Raw genomic sequence first — 8,434 nt, 5'->3', positions numbered from 1 at the left:
AAGCATGGCATTTATAATTGTGATAGAGATAAAGTAATTATATATTTTCACTCCTCATACTTCCAGAACCTAAGGTTTTGAGGTTTTCCTGTTCTCCTCTGGTACTTAAGGAGCAGTTAGGGAATCTGATTGAACCTCTGACAAAATCCATCTAACAAAGAACTGAACCAGGAGGAAAAGGGCAGGGCAAAAAGCTCGGGTTGGTCAGATTTTGAGAATTTACTAAATAAGAATATTACAAATAGAGAAAGGAGGTAGTTGAAATCAGCTCTTGTACAGACTTTGAGGAGATATATGCGTTAAGAGGAATTTTGGGCTATGTGTGGAATGTATGCAGGATATTGACCCTGTTCCTTCTCTTTCCACCCCTACCACAGCACTTCTTCAAAGGCATCAACAAATAAATACATATTTATTTTTGATACATTTCAGATGAAAATTTGCACGATTATAACGTAGAACAAAGTATTAGGGTTATTTGGATGTCAAAGAAAAAAAACGGGAAAGCATTTCCTCATATAATTTAAGTAAATGTCTGTAGCTTTTGTTACTTGTAATGAAGAGATGTTCTTTTTAACTTCTTTAAAAATTTTAAAGAAAACTTCTGTCAACTCTCATGAAAATACTTTTATTTTAGATGACTATCAAAGATTCCTATATCTTACCTCTAAAGATTCCAATGGAGTAGTTGGCACAAGACATAAGCTGCTATTTTCTTAAAGCTCCTCCAGGTGATTTTAATGAGCACCTGGTAACTGGAACCACTGCTGAATACTCTGCTAACATTCAAGTCAGGGAGAATTGCCCACAGAGGTGATGAGGTGACATGGAGTGGCTGCACTGGATTGAAATGACAGTGGAAGAAGTTTGCCCATTTTTAGTAATCGTACACTCTAACAAATATTGAAACTAATATTTGAGTGAATTTTCATTTATGCTTTAATTCATTACACTGTACACATGCTTTTTAAGAATTTTAGGGCACCTGGGTAGCACAGTTGGTTAAGCATCCAACTCTCAGTTTCTGTTCAGGTCGTGATCTCAGAGTCATGAGATCAAGCTCCATGCAGAGTTCTGCACTCAGCGTGGAATCTGCTTGAGATTTTCTCTTCCTCCCCTTCTGCCCCTCCCACTTGTGGTCTCTTTCTCTCTGTCTAAAATAAATAAATAAATCTTAAAAAAAGAAGAAAATTTAAATAGTTTCTATCTTTATTAACATTTTAAAAATCCCTTTTTTCCTCCTCCAGAATTATATGGCTATTAACCTATGTCCTTCTCGGGTGTTTCCCATATAGAATCAGTCTGTAGCTGGGTGTGAGAGTTAGGAGACGGAGACAGGGTGAAGGAATTATCATTACATTTGATATTAGCAATATGCTATCTTTATAAAATGAACTTATATGCTTTCCAAATATATGTTTGCTAGAATGTTTTAAAGAACATAAATTTTATTTGTTTTGTTTTTTTCTTCCTGGAAGTTACTTTTTTTTAAGATTTTTTATATTTATTTGAGAGAGAGAGAGAACATGGAGCTAGGGGGAGGAGCAGAAGGAAAAGCAGACTTCCCGCTGAGCAGAAAGCCTGATATGGGACTCAGTTCCGGGACTCCGGGATCATGACCTGAGCCCAAGACAGACACTTAACGGACTGAGCCACCCAGGCACCCCTCTTCTTGAAAGTTTGAAAGAATTCTCTAGTAAGTCAACTGGATGGGCCTTGTGCTATAATCATTTTTTCAAATTTTGATTCTCATGATATTCAAATATTCTTTTTCATTAATCATTTTTAATGAACTATATCTTACAATTACCCATCTTCAAATTCCTGATGTTTATAATATTTCTATTACATCTTTATTTCTAATATACATTCCTTTGCATTTTTAATGTTATGCAGTCTTATGTTTATTTTCTTCTAACTTATGAATTTTTAAGTAGGACAGTGACCTTTTCATGTTCATGTGATGTGATTATTATAGTCCTTGTCAAATTTGATTTAAATCAAATTATCCTCCGATTCTCTTTGCCTGCTATTGTAATTTCATTGCCTTTTGTTTTCTCTGTTTGATACCTTGAGATGTAATTTCTATTCAGTTGATAGTTTTATTGGCCAACCAGAGCACCATCTTAAAATTTTGATATTTCTTCAATAATCTGAAAATATCACAGTTTTATAGCATGTCTTCAGCCTCTATCAGTGTTACTTAGACTCAACTAGCTCATGTGGACTTGGTCGCCTTAGGTATAAAAGTTCCAAGTGAGACCATATGAGAATATGTTAGAAAATATGAGTGTTGAGGGGAGCTTGGTTGGGTCCGTCAGTTAGGTGACTGATTCTTGATTTCAGCTTGGGTCATGATCTAGGGATGGTGAAATCAAGCCCTCCATCAGGCTCTACACTTAGCAGGGAGTCTGCTTAAGGATTCTCTCTACCTCTGCCCCTCCTGCTCACACTCTCGAAAGAAAGAAAGAAAGAAAGAAAGAAAGAAAGAAAGAAAGAAAGAGAGAGAGAGAGAGAGAAAGAAAGAAAGAAAGAAAGAAAGAAAGAAAGAAAGAAAAGAAAGAAAAGAAAAAGAAATTTTGTGTGTATATGTGTCTGTGTATAAAACATAAGAGAATTTTTAAATGTCACTAGCTGTGTCTGTCTGCCTTTTTAAGATTGATCCATCAGTTAAGTGTGCCATCATTCCTTTATCCAGAAGAGCCATTATAATATATATTTGATAACATTTTCTGTTACTTCCTATTTAATTAAAGTCTTTTGAATTGAAATTTACTTATAAAATATAAATATAATTTCCTGGATAACTTCTACAACTCTTTTTTGCTCTCATTGTTTCTGTCTCTCCCTCTCCCTCTCTCTTTACCTTTTTGGTATTTAAGCTTCCTTCCAGAATTCTCACGAGAAGAAGAGATTCTTTTGAATTAATCACTGAAGCTCCATAGTGTACATAGAATGTATGAAAGGAGGAGCAAGTGTGAAGACAAGGTCTACAGAATCCCTTTTTGACATCATTAAATGGTCAACTGTATTGATATTTTCTAGAACGCTGGAAATTGGTTCCATTTAAGCTGCACATAAAGTTAGAGTTGTCGAGTGTTCATATAGTGTTCAGTATTACTATCAGAGATTTTAGCAGTAATTTCCCAAGTCACAGTTTTCATCAGTATAGCAAAGGCATTAGATATTGTGAGGGCCCAGCCATGAATGTGGCTCGTTCTTTGTCAGATTCATCTGAGAGCCAAAATATGATTCTGCAGTCACATTGCTAGTTTTCAAAAAAGAAAAAAAAAATGCATATAGATATACACTTCGATTGGCAATGATAGACTATATTTCCAAGTTACCAAAGTTATTTACAGTTGACACACTGACATAGTGTGTCTGACATAAATGCAGATTAAATAGAAGCGTTAACAGCGTTCAATTTCACAAAGCCACTTTTTCTTGATCCTTAGCCAGTTAGTAGTCATATAAAACTGACTTTGTTCAAAAATAACAGATTTGAATAGGGCTAAGATGATGAGGGTTAAACTTGGATAATTGCACAACTGCATTAAGTGCATTAAGACCATCAGGTCTGAATGCTTGCCATTATTTGGGGGGATTCTGAATTGTCTTTTGATTCATCACTTTTCAAATGCAAAATGATTGTAGGATTCCAAACTTTTGACCTCTACAAAATGTCAAAAGAGAGGAAAATGCTTTCTATAATGCTAATGGGCGGTTTCTCTACAAATTACATAGTGATTTGTTTCTTACCATAGTTCCAACCACTTTCCAACTAGATTTTCTTAAAAATAAAGCAAAAACAAACACCTCTTTTTTCAGTTGGATTATTTTGATAGCTGTGGGTGGATAAGATTTATTTTACCTAAGGGAACCCTTTATCATGGTTTACCTGGCAAAGGTCTGGTTTATGCCAGTTTCCTTGCATGATTATTAATAATGCCCCTTTCACACTCAAAAGCATACCAGTTTGGATGATAGATTATATGATTACTCTATTACCAATTCTCTCAGTCAAGGTTCTCCAGAGAAACAGAGCCAGTGGGCTATATAAATAGATAGGCATAGAAATTGAGATTTATTTCAAAGAAATGGCTCAAGCTATTATGGGCACTGGCAAGTTTGAAATCTATAGATAAATAGTCTGGAAACTCTGGGATAGAAGCTGAAGCTGCACTCTTAAGGAAGAATTTCTTCTTTCTCAGGGAAACCTCAGCTTTGCTCTACACTGATTAGATGAGGCCCACCAGCATTATCAAGGACAATTTCCTTTACTTGAAGTCAACAAATTGTAGATCTTAACCACATCTACAAAGTACCTTCACAGTGTTAAGTAACAAAATTCAACCATGTAATTTGAAGATTTAATTGGATTTATTAAATGATTCATGAATTGGGCTGAAGCTCATCTGCAAGTAGAAAGACTCTTAGAATTCTGAGTTCTACAAAATGGAAGGTTTTTATAGATGGCAGATGGGTGCAAGAAAGTTACTAGCAAAAGAAAGGGATTGTTCCACAGGAGGCTGTTTGCTAGGGGAAAATGCAAGGGGTTTTGTTATACAGATTATCTCACCTTTCTTTTGGGGATAGAGAGGACCCATATGACACTCTTTGGCATTGATGGAAAGAAACATTTCCTGACTGACCAGTTAAAGGCACATTTGTAATGGAAGGTTGAAACTGCAAGTAGATTGGGTATTAAGCCCTGGCTTGGGAACTCAGTCTTAGTGACACCATTTGGGCATGTGGTTTTGTTTTGTTTTGTTTTGTTGTTTTTAACAACAGGAACACCTATAATAATGTTTGATTGAATATGTGGGTACTATTGCCTTGCCAAATTGACACATAAAGTTAACCATCACACAAACCATCAATCTGGCCTAGGAAAATTTGTTTCTGTTTGCTAACAGTCAACTATCGGAGAGATAAATTAGGAAGATAATGTCATTTACAATAACATCATAAGAATAAAATACATAGGAATAAATTTACCAAGGGGTGAAAGATCTGTACACTGTTGCTCATGTGGAACAGTGGTGCACAAATTAAATTGGTTATGGAAGAAGAAAACCTTGGTTCTTTTGTGCCATGTATTCCTTACATTATCGTTGGAAAACTTGTATCATCTTTTAGAGTAACTCACACCTCCCTTAGGGAAACACCTTGGCCCTCTCTACTTGTAGTCTTTATAAGTTAACTCTTGATGAGGTGGCCTGACACTAGAGAAGGTTGGCAGATTTTTGATGCAGTGCACTGATGATAAACAGTCTCCCCACTAGTGCAAATCTTTCAATAGGCTGTACATAGCCTGTTTTGTTGTTTGTCTGTTGTTGTTTTTATTAGCGTTATAATCCAAACTGGGATGCCTGCCAGAAAAACTGTTCACAAAATGTGTCCGACTTCGATGCTGGTGGACTAGCTGTTTTCCTTGGTCTATCTGTACTCATGTATCATAATTCCATTTGAGATGTGAATTGAAAGAAGACATAGGTGTGAAACTACTTAAGAAGTCAGATGTAAAGTCAGTGTAAATTCCTTATCTCCTGGCTTCCTTGCACTCTGGGGTCACATGAAAGAATGCTTGAGATGGCAAACATCAAGTCTTACTCATGCTTGCCCATTTCCAAAGACAGGAAATGTAGTTGTTGAAAGAAGTCAACACTCTCCAGAAAAAATGGTGCTACTCCTCTGGATAAGGTCAATGTTGAACTGCTGTCTCATGTGTATACTGTTCTCTTAAAAAATGGTATACATGGAAGAAGTCTGGCAGTTTCTGAAACCAACATGTTAAGAGAGCAGTGATGAGACCACATAAAAAAGAGAAGGCTACGGAGCCATAGATTTTTGGTTCTTCTCATCCTGGTTACCAAAAGTTCTAGTGAAGAAGCTTTCAAAGATGACTTTATCCCAGCCACCATCTGATTAAAACTGAATGTTAACCACCCCCACCCCCCCGCCAAAAAAACCAACCAGTTGCCTTGGCTGATCCAGGTAACCTCAGATTTGTGAGCAAAAACATGATGTTATCATTTTTAGCCACTGTTTTGGGATGATTTGGTATATAGCAATAGATAAGCAGAACCATAAGACAAATAAAAACTGACAAAGACTAAACTAAGGTACTGACCCTTCAGATGAATCCAAGGGGACACATTCAAGTTATTAAGAAGGAAGATCCATCCATGGACAAGAAATGATCCTGCTGTCTTAGAGTCAGCTAGTCTCATTCAAATGTTTTATGGATGGCAACTTACTTAAAAATTCAAATTACATAACTAACTTCCTCGTTTGAGTTCTAAGCTTATTAAGAAACTTAGCAAATAATTTCAAGTAACTGAACTTATTATTATATTTCTCCTTGGAGGTTAACACATTGAAATTCTGGTTTTATATATCAGTTTAAATATGATAATGTAATAAAACACTGCATAAAAAAATCGGGCCTATCTATGTGGTCAACGCCAGATGTTTTGAAGTTCTAATACTTTATTGGGGAAAAATATAAAGAGTATTTTGCTGTTTTTATGATAATTATTATTAAATGGGAACCACAATTAGGAATGGAGGATTTTTTTTTTTCAGTAACCACAGTGGCAAACCCTGGAGTCAGAAACCTAGCACACATCAAATCCTAACGGCAAGGAACAGAGTTGTAAAGTAATAGCAAGAAAATGGTGGAGTTGGCTATTCACAGGGTAGGGTTAAAGACAACCAAAATAGGTGCAAAGGGAATGAAAGAATTAACATTAAGAGAGCTACTTGTAATCTAAACTAATTATAAGTTTTGGGGAGTATGACAGACTTTTTTTTTTTTCTTTGATAAAGGATTGGAAACTATGGGAATGTGTGCCTGGCCTCTCCCTGTCTTTCACTTACCTTTACATCCCAAGGCTTCATGCCCTATTTTCACAATTTATTAACCTCCAGAAACTGGCTGATTAAATCAAATTGTGTTAGTTTACCAAAAAGAGTGATCAGTTAAACATATTTTTTGTTTCTGTCCTCTTTGAAAACATTTTAGTTGGTTCATGAAGACAACATGTAAAGCATCTTTTGACCATTACATAGGAACCAATATCTACGTATTTAAACAGTAGAATTTGAACAGGATCTAATAAGTTAACACTAATAAATCAGCTTTCTTATCCACCTATTTCCTTTCTCTTCTAAAGTGGCCCTTTCTTTCCCATGGTTCAACCAAAAAGTGTCTAAAGGAAATCTTATGACTTAGTTCAAAGCCTACTCTTATTGTGAGTGTGAAATAAAATTTGAGATTATCAGATTTAGACAATCCACAGTCACCATTAACATTATGAGATTTGCCCACTTCCAAATCCAGTACTTTTCCTTGAGTTGTCATTACTTTTTCTGTGCCCAACCATCCTGGCTTTGGATAGCCTTCTGTTTTATTGACACAGCAATGAAAAATTGAGTCATTCTTCCCCTGAGGGATGTTTTTCAAATATAAATAAATAAATTCCAGATAACACACTGCTTTTCCTGACAGACATTATATGTGTTTGAATTGTATGGAAAGCATAGAAATAGACATTACTACCTTAGTCAGACAATGCATTTTATTTCTATAATGAGGTACCCTGTGTTTTCTGTACTTGTGCTATAGTTCTTGCTGGGTGATGTCTAATTTATATTTATTTTCAGTTGTCTCTGACATAGTGACTCTTATAAATCTTAATTTCTTTGGTCATTTTTTGCTCATAAAAAAATTAGAAGGAGGAAATTAAGGGTTTTCTCTGTCAGAATATAAACTCGATAACTGATTCACATACACATCCAAGGATCTCAACAAGTGTTCCAGATATCTCAGAATCCCAGACAAGATGAAGTGTATAAGTACTTGATCAGAAGAGCAAATGCTGTGTTGCACTTTGAATTTACAAGAGAAAGCAAAATGGGTTGTCACTTCTTTGAAACACAGTATTTTGAAATTCCTTGAAAATCTTTCTACAGTATAATCTAAAACAGTGTCATATCTAACATTTTTTTCTTTGGAGTTCAGTTTGCTTTAAATTACAATTTTTTTTTTTTTTTTGATGAAAGAACCTATTTGACAACCTAGGTTAAAAAAAGAAAGAAAGAAAGAAAGAAAGAAAGAAAGAAAGAAAGAAAGAAAGAAAGAAAGAAAGAAAGAAAGAAAGGAAGGAAGAAAGACTAGAAAACAGAAATGAGGGTGACAAAGAGAAGCAGGAAAAACAAAGTGACTAATGTAGAATTTAGGATTTGAAGAATTAGCTCAAGACCCTCAAGTGCTAATTAAGCCAGATAATATTTATAATTCAAACTACAGTTGCAAGCTTAAGTCTTCATACTCTCCACTTGGGTCAGCAAGCATTCCCAGCAAGATAAAAGGAATAGGCTAAGAGTGTAACTTAACAAGTGTAAGATATGTTTGGATGTGTTTCCT

The sequence above is a fragment of the Ursus maritimus genome, unplaced genomic scaffold, assembly GCF_017311325.1.
Source record: "Ursus maritimus isolate PB19 unplaced genomic scaffold, ASM1731132v1 scaffold_3, whole genome shotgun sequence".
NCBI lineage: Eukaryota > Metazoa > Chordata > Mammalia > Carnivora > Ursidae > Ursus > Ursus maritimus.
Note: the sequence above shows the minus strand (reverse complement) of the source record.